The sequence below is a fragment of the Colias croceus genome, chromosome 1, assembly GCF_905220415.1.
Source record: "Colias croceus chromosome 1, ilColCroc2.1".
NCBI classification, from domain to species: domain Eukaryota; kingdom Metazoa; phylum Arthropoda; class Insecta; order Lepidoptera; family Pieridae; genus Colias; species Colias croceus.
In genome coordinates this window covers 14,264,387-14,282,119 of record NC_059537.1, presented here as the reverse complement: position 1 = coordinate 14,282,119, position 17,733 = coordinate 14,264,387, and the positions used below count along the sequence as shown (strand labels likewise).

Sequence of the window (17,733 nt, the reverse complement as noted above, 5' to 3'; positions counted from 1 at the left end):
GCATATATGCCCGGCGTGAGGTTCTCGGTCTTTCTTAGTATGACCAAGAATATACATCCGGGGCGCCCTTTCCGGGCGCGGATGGGCCGCGCGAACTCGGGGTCATATCCCCGGTCGCGCAGCGCGGTCATGAGCTCCTCGGGCGTGGTGTTGACGGGAAGGCCACGGACGGCGACCTTCACACTGCGCTCCGATTCAGGGGAGTAGGAGAACCAGGATATCTCAACTCCCTCCTCCTGAATGCGGCGCAGGTACCTGTCCACCGCCCGGTATTCCGCCTCGTCCTGAGGCGAGAAGCGCACGCCGGTCCCGTAGGCGCGCGCGCTTACCTGTCGCCCCAGCGAGGCGGTGATGTTACGTAGGTGAGTCGCCCAATTTGGGAGCGACTCAACCACAATTGGCGGGTAGCGCGGCGTCTTTGACGCGCCGCTTGGTGGCGCTGCTGTACTAGCAGCGGTGGATGCGGGGGCGGCAGCGCTAGGTGGCGCTGCTGTCGCCCTCGGTGTGGGGGCGGTCGGCTGCGCAGGCGCACTGGCGCGCTGCATGCCGGACGGGCCCGGTTGCGGCTCCTCGGCGGCCTCCACGTTGATACGGCGGGGGCGGCGTGGATCGCGTGGGTGGAGTGGTGGCACGACGGCGCCTGCACTTACCGCCGCATAGGTGGGCGGAGCGGGTGTGGCTGCGGTCGTGTCCATGCTCTCGAAGTCCGTGGTGGTGGTGGTGGTGGTAGCGGGAAGGAGGGCGGGAGTCTGGCAAGGCCGCTTGGCCTGTGCCGCCTCGACCTGCTCCTCCTCCTCGTCGCTGCTGAGGAGGCGACGGCGCCTCGCCCGTGGCTTGCCCGGAGGGATCGGGAGGGTGGCAAGTTTTGCCAACAAAACCTGTTCATCCTCCGGCGATGGCTCCTCCAAGCAGCCCGGCGGTATGCGCGCCAGGTCGCCTCGTCTCATTTCAATGTAAGAGGCCAACCAGCCGCGCAGCTTGCGCGACAGGAGGCCCGACGACACGAACCGGTCGATCAGCACGGCATCCGACAGAAATGCGGTGCGTGGTGATACTTCCTGGTCCGGGTCAGGAACGTCCTCTGCGGCGGCGGCCTCAGGTAATCCCCATTGACGGGGTTGCGTCCAGAAGGGGCGGGAGGGGCGCCCGGGAGCCGAGCTCGACCGGGCTACTCCATCGCGGCCAGTGCGCGTGACTATGCGTGGGCGCGAACTGCGCGCGGGAGTCACATTTGTGTGGCCCTGAGAAGGGCCTTTGGGTCCGGCATGCTCCATCGGGGAGCACGTGGGCGTTTGCCTGCGCTGCTAAAAACGTGTTAAACACACATCACCGCCCTCTCCACTTAACGGCTTTCGCCGAAAAACGGCAGGCGGTGCTGCGGGTTATAACCGGGTATAACAGGCAAAGGCGAACTCCACGTGGGGCGACTAGCAACCGAACTTTATACACAAAGTGGCGTAGTACGCTCTGAATTGCGTATTAGCGAAAGAGATAGCACGAGCGCGGAGCACGTGGTCGGGAGCAGCAAGTGAACACGACCAGCGTACACGGCAAACGGACTATCCTGAACCTCGCACGCGGACCCGCCGCCTTTTTATAGCTCCCACCGCGAAGCGCGTCGAACGCGGCAACTGATACACAAAAATAATCCTTATGGCATGATTCTGTATTCACGCGCGATGACTTATAGCGTATTTCATGTTCAGTAGCACCTCGTTAAGTCGAACCTCGATAAGTCAAATACCTCCAAATCTAGAAAAAATGTTTTGTTCCCTTCCCCTCAAACACCAAAACCTCCATTACTTGAAATCTTGACCCTCTATTAGTTGAAATAATCACCGAGTCCCTCCAAGCCATTTTGGTACATATTTTCACTCTTTAACCGTTCGAAGAAGTTTAGTTGATCTGCTCTTAAACATGCAATAACCTATCTTATTTTGCGTCCCTCTACTTTTATCTCCAATTCTTAATTTATTTTATTTTAATTGCCATGGCTAAGTGCACGTTTATATTTATTTTTTCTTATTCGCATTTGTTGCACGTATAAAAATGTATGTATCCAAACTGTGGATAATGTTGTTGGTTGGACAGTTATACCTGTATTTAGATTAAGTTTTATTGTACAATTAACCACTGTTCTGCTGTTTATTATCCCTAATAAAGAAAATAAAATAAAATAAAATAACTCGAAAAATTAACTTTCACCTTTGTATCTCGACCATAGCAACGTTTTATTTTACAACCTTTATCTACAACTTGATCATTTGGAATTTATTATCTCTATTGTTCGAACAAAAATAAGTTGCCGACTTTAAGAACTTGAACTTTTTTGTGTACTTTTTATGTAAAACAATCGATGTACAGCTGCTAATGAGCCTTAATAAAATAAAATAAAATAAACTTGCCGACAATGTAAGTACACTATTGTTTCTTAGAAAACATTTTAGGACTATACCATAATAAATTTATGACTCACGTAAACACGTGTTTGCATTATCTGATGACGAAATTATTTTTATTTTAATTGCCATGGCTAAGTGCACGTTCTGATGAGTCTTTTTCCCAGACAGATGAAAAGAACTCTGCGAACATATTACTTATTTTCAATATCTGTATGTGCTGAACGATTACCCAGAGTAAGCGTGGGAACGGACGAAGCGCGTTTTTTGTCTTTAATGTAAGACCAAAAAAGTTTTGTAGATTGGGGTAGCAACGCAACTTATATCGGTCAGTTTCCTAGCGGTCCGCCCCGGCTTCGCCCGTGGTACATATTTACGTTTTCTCTACATAAAAACCATCCTCGTACTTCAAGGAATATAATAGAAAAGAATTATCGAAATCGGTTCAGCCGTTCACACGTGATGCCATGACAACGCGAAACGGGTGCAGACCCGCCGCCTTTTTATAGCTCCCGCCGCGAAGCGCGTCGAACGCGGCAACTGATACACAAAAATAATCCTTATGGCTGCATGATTCTGTATTCACGCGCGATGACTTATAGCGTATTTCATGTATAACTTTGGTGTTTCTACACCGATTTACATGATTCTTTTACTATAACCTGCCCAGGAGTATGAAGAATAATTGTGCCAAATTTGGTTAAAATCCGTCGTGTAGTTTTTGTTTCTATAACGAATATACAGACAGACAGACAGACAGACAGACAGACAGACAGACAAAAATTTTACTGATTGCATTTTTGGCATCAGTAGCGATCCCTTATCACCCCTTCATAGTTTTTTTTTAAATATATTTCATGTACAGAATTGGCCTCTCTACAGATTTATTATAAGTATAGATGTATAGATTATCTAAAACTTTATCAAATTAAAATACATACTTAAATACTTAGATAATTAAAAACCCATCTCTTTTCGTACCTAATCGATTGTAATATCAAGATAAAGAAGGAATTTGAAAATCAAATTTTAATGTCTGATTTCATTTCATATTGATAATCAACTTAAGATAAGTTAAATAAGAAATAGAAAGTGAACCGCTCGAAAAACCCTTTTTATCTAGTAACGATGTACCTACGTACCTATGATGATTCTTTTAATCTAGTAACGATGTATCTACGTACCTATGATGATTCTTTTAATCTAGTAACGATGTATCTACGTACCTATGATGATTCTTTTAATCTAGTAACGATGTATCTACGTACCTATGATGATTCTTTTAATCTAGTAACGATGTATCTACGTACCTATGATGATTCTTTTAATCTAGTAACGATGTATCTACGTACCTATGATGATTCTTTTAATCTAGTAACGATGTATCTACGTACCTATGATGATTCTTTTAATCTAGTAACGATGTATCTACGTACCTATGATGATTCTTTTAATCTAGTAACGATGTATCTAACTAGTAAGTAACTATAATAAATTATTGGTAACTTAATAATAAGTTCAGTAATCTCCGCAGTTCAACACGAATCTAAATTCGCTATAATAAAATCGTAGAAAAGTCAAAACTGTACATTGAAATTTTTTTAGAATACTTCGCTATCCTTATTCTTTATCCGACTTCAAAAAAAGAAGTTTCTAGGTTATGATACAATACAGATGTTTCATTCATTCATTCATTCTTACCTAATCTCTTAAATCCTGGAGATAATCGACTATATTCCTAAATAAACACTAAATTGAAACATAAGCTGTAAAACTGGGTCATTGACCTCTTTAAACGAGATTTGATTCCCGCTTCCGAAATTGCACCTTGCAGTATCGATTATATCGACACAAATGTAACAACTTTATTCTATACTAGCTTCCGCCCGCGACTCCGTCCGCGCGGATGTCGGTCTTCGCGTGGATGGTTAATTTCGCCATTTTGAGTACCTAACTCTGACAATGACATCTTATAAATATCTATTGGACCCAAATACGGCTAGGCTTATAATAATACGCAACATGTGTTCGCGGTTCTACAGAATAACGTCTATGGATAAAACTGAAAAATTAAGATAAATTTTTTTCTACGTATTTTTCCAGGATAAAAAGTATCCTATTTTACGCCCAGGATAATAAGGTATAATTATACCAAGTTTCATCGAAATCGAACCGTTATGTTTTCACGTGATGCCTTCACATACAGACAGACAGACAGACAGACAGACAGACAGACAGACAAAAATTTTTTTAATCACATATTTGGGTTTTGTATCGATCCAGTAACACCCCCTGGTATTTATTTTTTCAATATTTTCAATGTACAGAATTGACCCTTCTACAGATTTATTATATGTATAGATAGATAGATGCCCATTTAGATGCAAGAATTTATATATATAGATTTGTTCAAGAACTTATTGTTGCGAAAATAGATAAAATTAAAATTGATAGTAGAAATTTACTTTACTTAATAAGAAAGCTAATTATTGCGCTCGTATATTCGAGCTATATTTGAAAATTCTGAAACACGATCGAGACATATTTTATAAAGGATGGATATGTACTATTTAATTGTTTTCGTCTTAGGGCATAAAAATTTCACTCATCAGGCGTATCACCGTACGCCGTATTGTATGTACGTAGGTACAATATCTTCAAACGAAGATATTAATTTATTCATTTTATATTAAAATTTGAAATAGCCAACTATGAACGTAGGTATCTTTGCAGTCTTAAAACTGATAGGTACTTATTGAGTAAGAAAAAAATCAGAAGCCTATGGCAAGCAGCCTGTCCCACGATAGAATTAGGTACTTCATAATATAATTAATGGTATTTCATACTTTTTTGCCAACAAAAACAATCCACTTCAAAAATCTTCTGAAATCTTCTTCACGATCTTCTGAAATTAAGTTTCTGTCATATTGTGAAATAACCTTGGAAATAACTAATAAGCACCCGGGCCGATTATGAATTAATAATATGATCATTGATCACTTCTTAATATCCGATAGGCGATATTCAAAATCAGGTATACGAGGGTAAACGATTTCGTTTTATTTTATATTTTTAAGTAAACGTCTCACATCCGTTTGCGATAAATATTTAAAATATAAATATAATAATATGTATATGTATATATTTATATATTTTATTAAGACCCCTGTTCACATTGATAATAATGACGTTTTTGCAAAATATATGCACACGTCTTCCAAAGACTCGGAATAATATATTTAAAATGTTAGCCATTGCATTGAATATTGATTTGTACCTAAAACACTACAAGAGAAATATATTAAAAGAAAAAGTAGGTAGTGTAAATTATTGTTCTAACAGGAAACAAGGAATAGTGGACGGAAATAAGGAACTAACGCTCTATCATCATGGACCAATATGTAGGTCCGCCGTTACACCGTTTGACCTCTACAATCGGGTTATATGTTTGTATAACACCCTATTTTCTTTCACCCCCTTACAAGTTACAGATGTTTTCACGGCAAAAGCTCCCTTTTCATTCAAAGAAATCCTTATAATTAATAATAATTAAATTATAAGCTCATATTATACATATTTCACAATAATTCTTCTGTGATCAGCTTTTTAGTTTTTACTTAGCTATTTAACTATAAATAAGAAAAAAATAATGTTTTACACGAAATAGTATCTTGTAGGTTGTGCGTGAAGATAATTTGAACGTCCCTTTAAGGTCATCGTCCCGAAACCCATAAGCCATGTGATTGTAGAATGTAGAGGCTTCGCGCGCAGGGATAAGGGGCACAGGGGGGTAACCGGCATCTCTTATAGCAAGCTTATTGTAACATTACTATGTCTTTTCGTACCGTGACACCCTTAAGGACGCTATAACGTATTTTTACAAAAACACGCTGTTTTTCGGTACCATTTTAACTTAAAGCAATTACACGTGAGAACATAGTAATATCTTAATTTAAAGATAATATATTCAGCTCTACGTTCATCTTATAAAAATTGTACGACGTCATACAAAATTGTCGCTGAAATACGTTTTTTCCATCACAATAAACGCATAAAATGCAAAAAAATGGGGTCTAAACCGGTACCATTTTAGGAAAATTAAGAGCCTAATCTATCTTCTTACCTATATCTTATTGAGGGATATATAGTCCTTTATATATGGTGTAATTTTTATGAATCTAAATCAAAATTTTATTTCAATAATGAGCTAAATTAAAAATACTTGTCGATTTCTTCATACATTTTGTTCTCGCGGTTCGTCAGACCGCGCTCAGAAGCGCTCTTGGAAGGACGGGTGTATCGCTCCTCGTGCCAAAAATAAAAACGAAATAAAAAAGATTATTGTGCGTGCACTGTCTTTTTCGTGATTTGAAATATTTGATACTTTTTATGAGTAAACTGTATAAGTTTCATATTCCAATTATTTGTAATTTAAAATTATGTTTTTAAAATTACCTTGCCTGAGATCCTCTTTTTTATGGGTTGTTGAATAGATTGGTGGGGTAAAACAATTCAAGATGGCGTCGATGAAAATTTGGCTTTTTTTCGTGATGGGTGTCATTTTCATAGTTTTTGGGGTAGCTATTACCGAATATGAGGTCAAAACTGAAATCCAAGATGGCGCCGACGAAAATTTTACATCTTTTCGTCATGGGTGTCATTTTCATGGTTTTTGGGGTAGCTATTAACGAATATGAGGTCAAAACTATAATCCAAGATGGCGCCGACAAAAATTTTACAACTTTTCGTCATGGGTGTCATTTTCATGGTTTTTGGGGTAGCTATTAACCAATATGAGGTCAAAACTGAAATCCAAGATGGCGCCGACGAAAATTTTACATCTTTTCGTCATGGGTGTCATTTTCATGGTTTTTGGGGTAGCTATTAACGAATATGAGGTCAAAACTATAATCCAAGATGGCGCCGACAAAAATTTTACATCTTTTCGTCATGGGTGTCATTTTCATGGTTTTTGGGGTAGCTATTAACCAATATGAGGTCAAAACTGAAATCCAAGATGGCGCCGACGAAAATTTTACATCTTTTCGTCATGGGTGTCATTTTCATGGTTTTTGGGGTAGCTATTATCGAATATGAGGTCAAAACTATAATCCAAGATGGCGCCGACGAAAAATTTGACATCTTTTCATCATGGGTGTCATTTTCATGGTTTTTGGGATAGCTATTAACGAATATGAGGTCAAAACTATAATCCAAGATGGCGCTGACGAAAATTTGACATTTTTCGTGATGGGTGTCATTTTCATGGTTTTTGGGGTAGCTATTAACGAATATGAGGTCAAAACTAAAATCCAAGATGGTCGTCGAATTTCAAGATCGCGTCATGGTAATACTGTCGCGTTATGGAGCAAGGCGGCGATTTTGGTATCTATGAATCTCGCCAAAGAAGTTTCACTCCTGACACGTTTTCTCGGCACACACGTTCTTTTTTATTTTATTCTCTTCGTTTAAATGTTTTAGATAAACTTTATTTTAAATAAAGTTTAGCGAATATATTTAAAGAATATATTTAAAGTTACTAATATCTGTCAGAATATTAACATGATTGCCACAGAGTTGCGTTTTATATTAAATTTCTAAATATGCATTTCAATGTTCTTTAAAATTGTTTTTTTAAGACTTTCTACAAAACTGTGGTTGTTAACGTTTTTGTTATTTTATTTAAGTTTACTTTAAAGGAGTAAGAAAAATATACCTAATTATCGACGGTTACATTGGGGATTTGGTAATAGCTGTCTCAAAAACCTTGAAAATGACACCCATGCCGAAAAGATGTAAAGTTTCGTCGACACCATCTTGGATTTTAGTTTTGACCTCATATTGGTTAATAGATACCCCAAAAACCATGAAAATGACACCCATGACGAAAATATGTAAAATTTTCGTCGGCGCCATCTTGGATTTTAGTTTTGACCTCATATTCGTTAATAGCTACCCCAATAACCATGAAAATGACACCCGTGACGAAATGATGTAAAATTTTCGTCGGCGCCATCTTCGATTTTAGTTTTGACCTCATATTGGTTAATAGCTACCCCAAAAACCACCCACATTTGCAAATGTGTTTGCTACTTAGGAAAAGTTCATATTTAAAGATATAGGTAATGTGAATGTGTGGTAACGAATTTAATTTATTTCATTCCGACTGTTTCTCGGAATAACATACATTTACTAAGAATTGCTTACAATGCCGGGTTTAATATATTGCCGGTAACATATAATATTATGTATGATAATAATTCTTAAAAAAGTATTTTATACATTTCTTAAAAAGCTTCGATATTGTATACAATAATACAATTCATATTCAAATTGTTGTAAAATAGTCACACTTTTTTAAGTTGGTTGAATACACTAAAATACTTATAAGGATCGTACCTACTAATAATAGTAACAAAATGAATTTTTAAAGTTCCCAGTAATCTTCTGGAATCAATTTCAATAAAAATATAAAAAAAATAATATCAAGTATGAAGATGGTCTATAAAATGGAATGCGCTATGTTTACGTGAGCGCGATGTTCCCGCGAACCACGTGGCGACTTTAGATACCTAAATTTGAGTAACGCAGATTTGTGACAGCGTCCTTAACGCAAGCTTGTTGCAGCGTTAAACTGATTTTGTTTTTCTAGCAATTTTGATGACGTCACTCGTAATAGTTCACTCAATTATTGGGACCGTGCGATCTATTTGACAATTTGACAGTTATCGGTTAATAATAGAACTTCGTAACTGCGAATTACATCGGCTTGTTCGAAGAAAAGGCTTCAAACCTTTTGATTTAAGAAGAATCGTGTAAATAGTAAACAAGTGCGTAATCATCACGAGTCCCTATGAGATATGGGGGCATCATATGAACAATTTGAAAATTCAATATAGGGTAATTGCGCCTGTTCGCGTCCACTTAGTGCAGTTGGAAAGTTTGAAGGAGAAAATAAAAATGTTCCAGAACAAATTTCAACGCAAAATTTATGTAACGTGTTCATTACATAGTCTATTTTAAGATTTACTTTCAATTATGTTGGAAATATCATGTGGTTTTTATTTATCTAGACAAATAGCAGAATTAGGCGTTTTACCCAGTTCGCGTCCAAAAATTCCAGTTTGCGTCCACCCGTGGACCAGTTCGCGTCCACCAGCTTAGAAAATGAATAAAGAGTGTATTGGGTGATATTTTATCAGATAAATGCAAATAAAAATTAGATTTTAATAAATCATTTATTTACGAATATAGTTATTTAATAAAAACCGGCCATATGCGAGTGGGACTCGCATACCAAGGGTTCCGTATTAACCTGTCTTTTTTCATATGTTTTAACTATAAATGATTATTTTTTCAATGTTTCCCTTATTTGTGCTATAAAACGTTGCTTCGTACCAAACTTCAAGTGTCTGTGTTCACGTAAAGTACCCTGTAGGTTTTGATTCCCTTGCGAATGTCGAAATTTGCGAAAATTTGCAGCATAAACGGCTGTATCTTTTGATTGCTTTGGCTTATAAGTTTGATTTTTTCACTGCTTCAAGGGACCGTAGACTTGAATATTCAATATAAATTTCAGCTTTATACCTCCACGCGTTACTGAGAAAAAGGATCTTGACAGAAAGACCGGCAGACGGACATACAGACGGACGGATATCAAAGTGATCCTACAAGGATTCCGGTTTTTCCTTTTGAGGTTCGGAACCCTAAAATCAACATTATTATTAATATAATTCACTGTGTAAGGAAACTGGAAAAACTTATTTATACTTATCTTCTCATCATTATTAGAACCAAAAATTAACAAAAAACAAAGTTACCTTATGTAAATAAATAATCATCAGTTCTATAAGATTACCTACCTACCCTATTTTTTAGTTTCTAATGAATTAAATTTCTTTTTTGTTTATATTATTTTCTTAACCACAGACTAATACACTCTCATTCTCAAAAATACTAGTCGCATTCTTAGATTACCCATTTTAAAATGAAAAAATAGCATAAAAATTTGCTAATTTGAATGAAAATTTAAATTATCAACTTGTGGTCTTAAGTGAAAAATTTACAATCTATTTTAAATTACATATTTTAACAAACAATTTATTGCTACGTAATGAAAAACAATGTGGACGCAATATGTTCTATCGTTATGCACTATAGGTATAGTTTGCGCCCACCGTGGACGCAAAATGGAAGTTGTACAAATTCGGTGTAGTAATTCGCGTCCACCTTATTTTAGCTATTAATTGTAAAAGAAATAAGCTGATTTATAATCCATACTATTCCATGTTTTGTTAGCAAAGCAAAGAAACAGTTACATATTCAAAAATTCACATTTAACAATAAGATACTTACCGTCAAACGAGACGCTGCGCACTATTTTTTTCTCAAAATCCTGCGCGTTTTAGTTATTTCGTTTAATACCCAAAATTAAATATTTTTTTTTAATAGGATAGGCGGTGCGCAGGCATATTTTGAATATGTGTGCATGTCTCTTATATATTGAGGTATTATCGGAAATTTTTCTTATTATAATTTTACATAAAGTATACTTATTTTCGTGAATTTTCTAAAAGATATCCGCAAAATGGACGCGAATAGGCAGGTGGACGCGAACAGGCGCAATGACCCTATTAAAGAAACACACACATTTTTTTCTTAGTTTTTGAGTTATGAGCGGTTTTTTACAAAATCGTGACAGGGTAATGTTGTGACTAACCAGGGGAATGTTTTAATGAACAATAACTAATATTTTTGTATGTTTAAATAATGAAATCTTTATTTTTATTAGCACTTACAATGTGTAATTAATTACTCAAATAATCAATGAGATCAAAACTAAATTCACTTACACAATAGAGACATTTTTATAACATTAATTGTTATAAACTGAACAAAATCAACTTCTTACACAGTCTTTCTAAAATACTGATTGTTTGACATAAGTCAGCTTTTAAAATGTTAATTAAAATAAAAACAAAAATATTACCTGTGTTATCGAATTATCACAATAAACTTTTTTTGGCTTACAACTAAGAAACATTTATACTTTTCAGGTAACTTGAAATAATTATTATTGCTGGCACAGTATATCATTAAAAATTAATTTTATCTTTCAGGGAAGCATCTCTTATTTCTCAAAGACATGTACCGATTTTGGAAAACTATAAAATAATCTACTTCCTTTAACAGTCACGTTCGGATCAGGCAACTTTTCCAATATTTGGTCAAAACCGACATCAGACATATCATTCTCATCTATTCTAAACTTGTAGCCCTTGTTATCACAAATTTTCAGAAAAGTCACTGTTAGTTCGCCGTCCTCATCATCTACTTTATTAACAACCGCAGCATAACGATATTCCCTGTTCCCGACAATAAACTTATCTAAAACGTAATCACCACTGTTATAATAAGTTTGCTGAAGGCCGCTTGTACTAGGCTCCGCAATATTCTCAAGATCAGTCTTAGTATTTTCAATCGGTCTTTAAAGGACAGTCTCTGTAATGCAGTCATTATTCCGTGAGATTTGAGATAGCGGGATTTCGTCTTCGGAATCGGAGTTTGTGTAGAAATCCTCGACATGAAGTTTTGCCACTTCGTAGTTCATAACACCTAGGTTAAAATGCTGGCATTCTTCTTCACAAGGGCAGCTTAAGCTCTTCATTATAAGTTTGGCAGTGCCTTGTGGCAATTCCAAAGGACTGCGTGATATCTTCCCCTTAATCTGATGTATTTTAAGGGTGCCATAAAAGCTTTTTGTAATATTTCTTCTCTTGTTTTGGGTGGCTTCTTTTTAGGTGGCATTTTGAGCTATAACCTACGAAAAAGAACGATAAATATATTATTTATTTATTTATTTGGTACATATTATTAACGCTGAAGAAGATTAATGCGCTATCCAGCAATGAAGTCTTTACAAAACTTAAAAAACATTCCCCTGAGGTAAGGAACACTCCCCTGTGCATATAAATGACAGGGGGATGTTGACCAGGGGAATGTTTTTTTAACTTGAAAACCAAATAACACAAAATCATTAAAACATATCATATTTATAACACAGATGTGCGGACATGATTGCCAGTACAGTAATTTAAACAAATTATCTTAATTAAAACTCTTAAAATATGAAAACAAATGCTCACCAGTGGAGTGTTCGTACCAAGAAGCTTATATCCTCTAATACACTGGAGATTGCACTATGACCATTAACTTGAAACAAGAAACTATGACATTCAATGACGTCAGTCATGTTATTTGTCTCTTTCTGTCGAGTGACCACGCTGGTTTGTAAATTCAGGATTTTTCAAAATAGAAAAAACTAAAAATCATGGTCTATAAATAATAACGACATATATTTTTAACAGTATTTATATTATAATATTATGGTCATACTTTATAGGATATATATAGGATATGAACCGATATATAGCATTAACATCCTTTGTAAATAGAGGAAAGTTGTGTTTTGCATCAGATGCTGTTTACCAAATTGTTAGCTACTCAGATCTTCTTTTTAAACGCGTTGCTTCGACGGATCAATTTCAAGCCAGAATCATTAAAGAAAAACTGTTTATAGCAGCCTTGCACAAATTTCAGCTAACTTTACAAAGTTTATTTTTCAAAAGGTATTTTTTTCTGGGTCGTAATCCTCAGTAACCTTGATGGGCACATATATTTCTTTTTATTTTACTTTTTGGAAAGCTGAAATACGTAAAACAAAAAAATATGAGGTAAGTTAAAAAAGTATAAATTTCAATGGAAGATAAAAACCCATGGAGGGTTGTCGCGTGAGAACCGCAGGACAGTTCTTTGACATATTATGATAATATATACGTACGGTTACTTACATATTTTGTAAAATTAAATTGTAATACTGAAATGATTTAAAAGAGCAACTATGGAGTTTCTTGCCGATTCTTCTCCATAGATACTGCTTTCCGAATCGGTGGTAATTGATAAAAATATGTGTTGACGTTTCAAAAGTGCTTCTCGAAGAAGTCTAATTGAATAAATAAATGTTTGAGTTTGAGTTTTGAGTTTGAATGTAAAAACGAACAATCTTATAACTACATGTGAGTGCAATACCGATGTCATGTGTTGTTTCATTACTAGTAACAATCTTTAAAATGGTGTTCTAAATTTTCATCATAATATTGTTATTACAATATATTCTCTTCGCTATCCATAAAAACTCGTCATCATGGTTACCTTACTTGTTAAATCTGTTTATTGAAAACTTGTTGAAAAATGATAAAGTATTAGGGAAATAACAAATTTAACATGACTGCTAACTAAAATGATGCTAAATTAGACAATTTTTGCCATTGAAATGATTCTAAACAGGTAAATGCAGGAGTATTGAGGAATATTGTAAATAACGTAAATATACACTTGCCTGTGAAATTCTATGCCAGAATTTGGTGTCCAAACACTTCTGCAATTTTGCACAATACAATGCATTCTTTATATTCGGAAAATATTCATTAAATAAGCAACAATATTAACTTAAATATTCGAAGCGACGCAATTTTTTTGACACACATGCCATATTGACAAAGTGAGAGTTGCTACAATTTTATTATGGTGACTACTCATAATCAGGGAGTATCGCTTTTTAATAATTGGTTCAGATACTTAGTTTATTTAGCATAAATAATAATTGTCTCATCCAACAATGCTTCTGAATGACGTTGTTGGCAATTTATCAACAAACTCATGTACAAAAACTAACCTTTTGCACAGAATATTACAGCATACATAGTAGCCTTGGGAAAACTTCGTATTAACAGTGGCAATACCAAGTTAGGTGTGAAAGTGATAAAAAACATGAACTGGGCAATATTTTCTTGTTACACGTCAATGTTCATACCGAAATCTCCAGTGTATTAGATATAAGCTTCTTGGTTCGTACTAACGGCCGCGACGCGTGGTTCACATCCAAACACAGTGGTGCTACTGACAAAATGGCGGCTGTCTATTTACATTGACAACCGAACAAACTTTACACCGTTTGCGTTCCATTTCACGGTTGAAATGTTTTGGACTAATAACCTAAGTGATTTTCGCGCCGTTTTCAAATGTTACCAGGGTAGTGTTTTAAAAATTTGAGGACAAACTTTGTAAAAAAAATTTTCAATATTTTTTTATTATAGACATGTAATTTGTAATTTAAAATATGCCACAGTCTTCTGCAATTACATATGATAATTATTTAGTAACGAATTCACAAGTATTAAATATATATAGGTATCAATACTTCTAATTCTGGAAAAGGGACATACCAGGGGAGTGGTTTTTGAGATGTATAACATTTTTTTTCTCCAAAATTATTATATTAAATTACAAAATGAGCAATTGTGAACCAAGAATACCACATTTATGTTCATATTAATTCTAAATAAATAGAAATGATAGAACTTATTCTAATAAAATTTGCTTGGGACAGTGATTTTCCATTTAGCAGAGAAATGCCCTTATACTATTATTTTCTTAACCACAGACTTATTGACTCTCATTCTCAAAGACACTAGTCTGATTCTTAGAATACTCATTTTAAAATGAAAAAATAGCATAAAAATTATTTTATGTGAAAATTAAATTGTATGAAAATTTAAGTTATCAACTTGTAGTCTTAGTCAAAAATTTACAATCTATTTTAAATACATATTTTAACAAACAATTCATTGCTACGTAATGAAAAACAACGTGGACGCAATATGTTCTATTGTCATGCACTATAGGTATAGTTTGCGCCCACCGTGGACGCAAAATGGAAGTTGTACAAATTCGGTGTAGTAATTCGCGTCCACCTTATTTTAGCTATTAATTGTAAAAGTTATAAGCTGATTTATAATCCATACTATTCCATGTTTTGTTAGCAAAGTAAAGAAACAGTTACATATTCAAAAATTGACATTTAACAATAAGATACTTACCGTCAAACGCGACGCTGCGCACTATTTTTTTCTCAAAATCCCGCGCGTTTTAGCTCTTTCGTTTAATAGCCAAAATTAAATTTTTTTTTAAAATAGGATAGGCGGTGCGCAGGCTTTTTTTGAATATGTGTGCATGTCTCTTATATATTGAGGTATTATCGGAAATTTTTCTTAGTACAATTTTACTTAAAGTATACTTATTTTCGTGAATTTTCTAAAAGATATCCGCAAAATGGACGCGAATAGGCATGTGGACGCGAACAGGCGCAATGACCCTAGGTAACCTACAGATTTATCTGTGTAAGATAAAAGTAATGTAAGTACCATACCCAATGCAAATCTATTTAAAAATACGTCTGTATATGTACACATTCTCCACTTGTTATTTCTCTGTATAATAAAATGCAACTCTACTTATTCCCTAAACATAAATTTTATCTAATACCTACTTAATGTAAATCTATAAAAGATTGTTTATTATTTCTTCATGATTCAATATATTTTATCATGTTATTATTTGCCTATATAATAAAAGACTATAAAAGTAAATCTACACACAAATGCACTACCCATAACCATTATTTATTTCCAGATTCTACAATCAATTCCGAGCACTAGGAATAAGATTACCCAGAGTAACCACATGGATGCATTGATAGTATTCAAGAAGCTATAAAGTGCCAGCGCAACATGAATATATTTTTTTCAATAGGAAGCAATATCATACTTTAAATGTTTAAGTGCAATAAAAAACATTTATAAATCCAAAATCTTTATTTAGTCCTTTTTATTTATTCATTGACAAATCATTTGCTCCTTTACTTCTCTTGATATCATTTATATATAAAAAAAGTGATAAAACATGGAAGTATTCGAAATTAGATTCAATTCTATTTAGCTTAAATATTTATTAAAAACAATTAGGTAGATATATAACTCAAATCCAAATTTGTAAGTAAATAGCATATTAAAAACACCCTTGATTAAAAAAAATTAAATTTTTATTTATAATACCAGCCTTTAAAACTTAAAATGCAATAAACAAAAACTTTATATTTACATCACAATGAATAATTCCTACACTAATAGTTTAATGGTATTTATATTTTTATTTTAAATTTAAATCAATTATTGTATTTGCATAATAAAGAGTTGATAAATCATTTAAAAACTTGCAGTACTTATGTATACTTTTAATTTCATTTTTATTAAACTTAAAATGAAAACAATGTAGGTACTATATTTTTACATTTTCAGATGTATGATACAAATATGAATATTTTAAGTGTAGACATGGTGGTGCCTCCCCCAACTTGAAGTTCTCACTACCACATGAACATCTCCCAAGCCGGTACTTCCTTGTTCAATGTTTGGGCAAGCCGGCAATCAACACAACTGTGAAAGATAAATTGGATTTAAACTGATTATTTGTTGCTTTAAAATTTAATAAGTACCTTTAATATGTTTACTTTTATTATTAAAGGGCTTGTCATGGTGTATGTAAACATCTAAAAAGAAGTTTTTTAAACAATGTCGGTATGGTTTGTTAGATACCTTATTTGTTAATAATTTTTCAAGTATTTCAACGTTTTAGTTGTTTATCTTGCAATTCTTAATATTGTATTAAAAAAAACTTAAATGTGTAGGTACAATGCCTTAGAAAACTTTTAATATATGTAGCTTCTAACCAAACAGATAGGTTTGCTTATAAATTAATATAAATATTTACTTTTGACCAGCTGCTCTAGTTTTTGTGAACTCCCAAATCATTTGCACTTATACTTTCAGAGAATTCTATCAACTTCGTCTCAGCATAACTTTTAACTCGTTGGGAGTTATTTATGTACCTTTGTCTTTGTAACTTCAGGGTCAGGGAGCTTCGCGCACTCTGCACAATGTTCTGCTGCAAGTTAAATAAAAATTACTTCAATTAACAATAATCAAAACAGACGAAATCATGCAAAAACCAATACTTTATTCGTAAAAATATATCTGTGTTATCATAAATCGTCCAATGTTTTAGATATAATATATTTATTACTCGTATATTATCTTACCTTGCTATTTCAATTGCTCTTTCATGCCTATTTCATGCATTCTTTAATGCATATTACTTATCTTTCGCAATTTTTCAATTTGATTTATCCAAATTTTAGATATTATTACGAGGACACCGCCATTTTTATATTAACAACCTATTATGGGTACGTTTTGTTGAGTTCACAAAATAATCTTACTTTATTTTGGTACCGGGAGCCTTCAAAACATGATTACTATACGATTGCCTACAATGTCCAATGAGCGAATGAATTCCGAAGTTTTGTCTATTTTTTTAAGATTAATGGCTTGGCTACGAGGCTTTTAGGCCAAGTCGTAATGATTTGTATCGAACATTA

General features: G+C 34.8%; 1 protein-coding gene and 1 long non-coding RNA gene across 2 annotated transcripts in view; one reads left to right on the top strand and one right to left on the bottom strand.

Moving 5' to 3' along the window:
* LOC123696280 (peroxidase) overlaps positions 1-17,733 on the top strand; it is a 54,583-nt gene that overhangs the window by 11,065 nt on the left and 25,785 nt on the right. The gene's annotated exons all lie outside the window — the stretch shown is intronic.
* LOC123696295 lies at positions 16,321-17,636 on the bottom strand. Its single transcript, XR_006752052.1, has 3 exons — positions 17,395-17,636; positions 17,067-17,240; positions 16,321-16,732 (listed from the first exon to the last, which is right to left on the bottom strand). It is a non-coding gene; the product is annotated as an uncharacterized LOC123696295 (long non-coding RNA).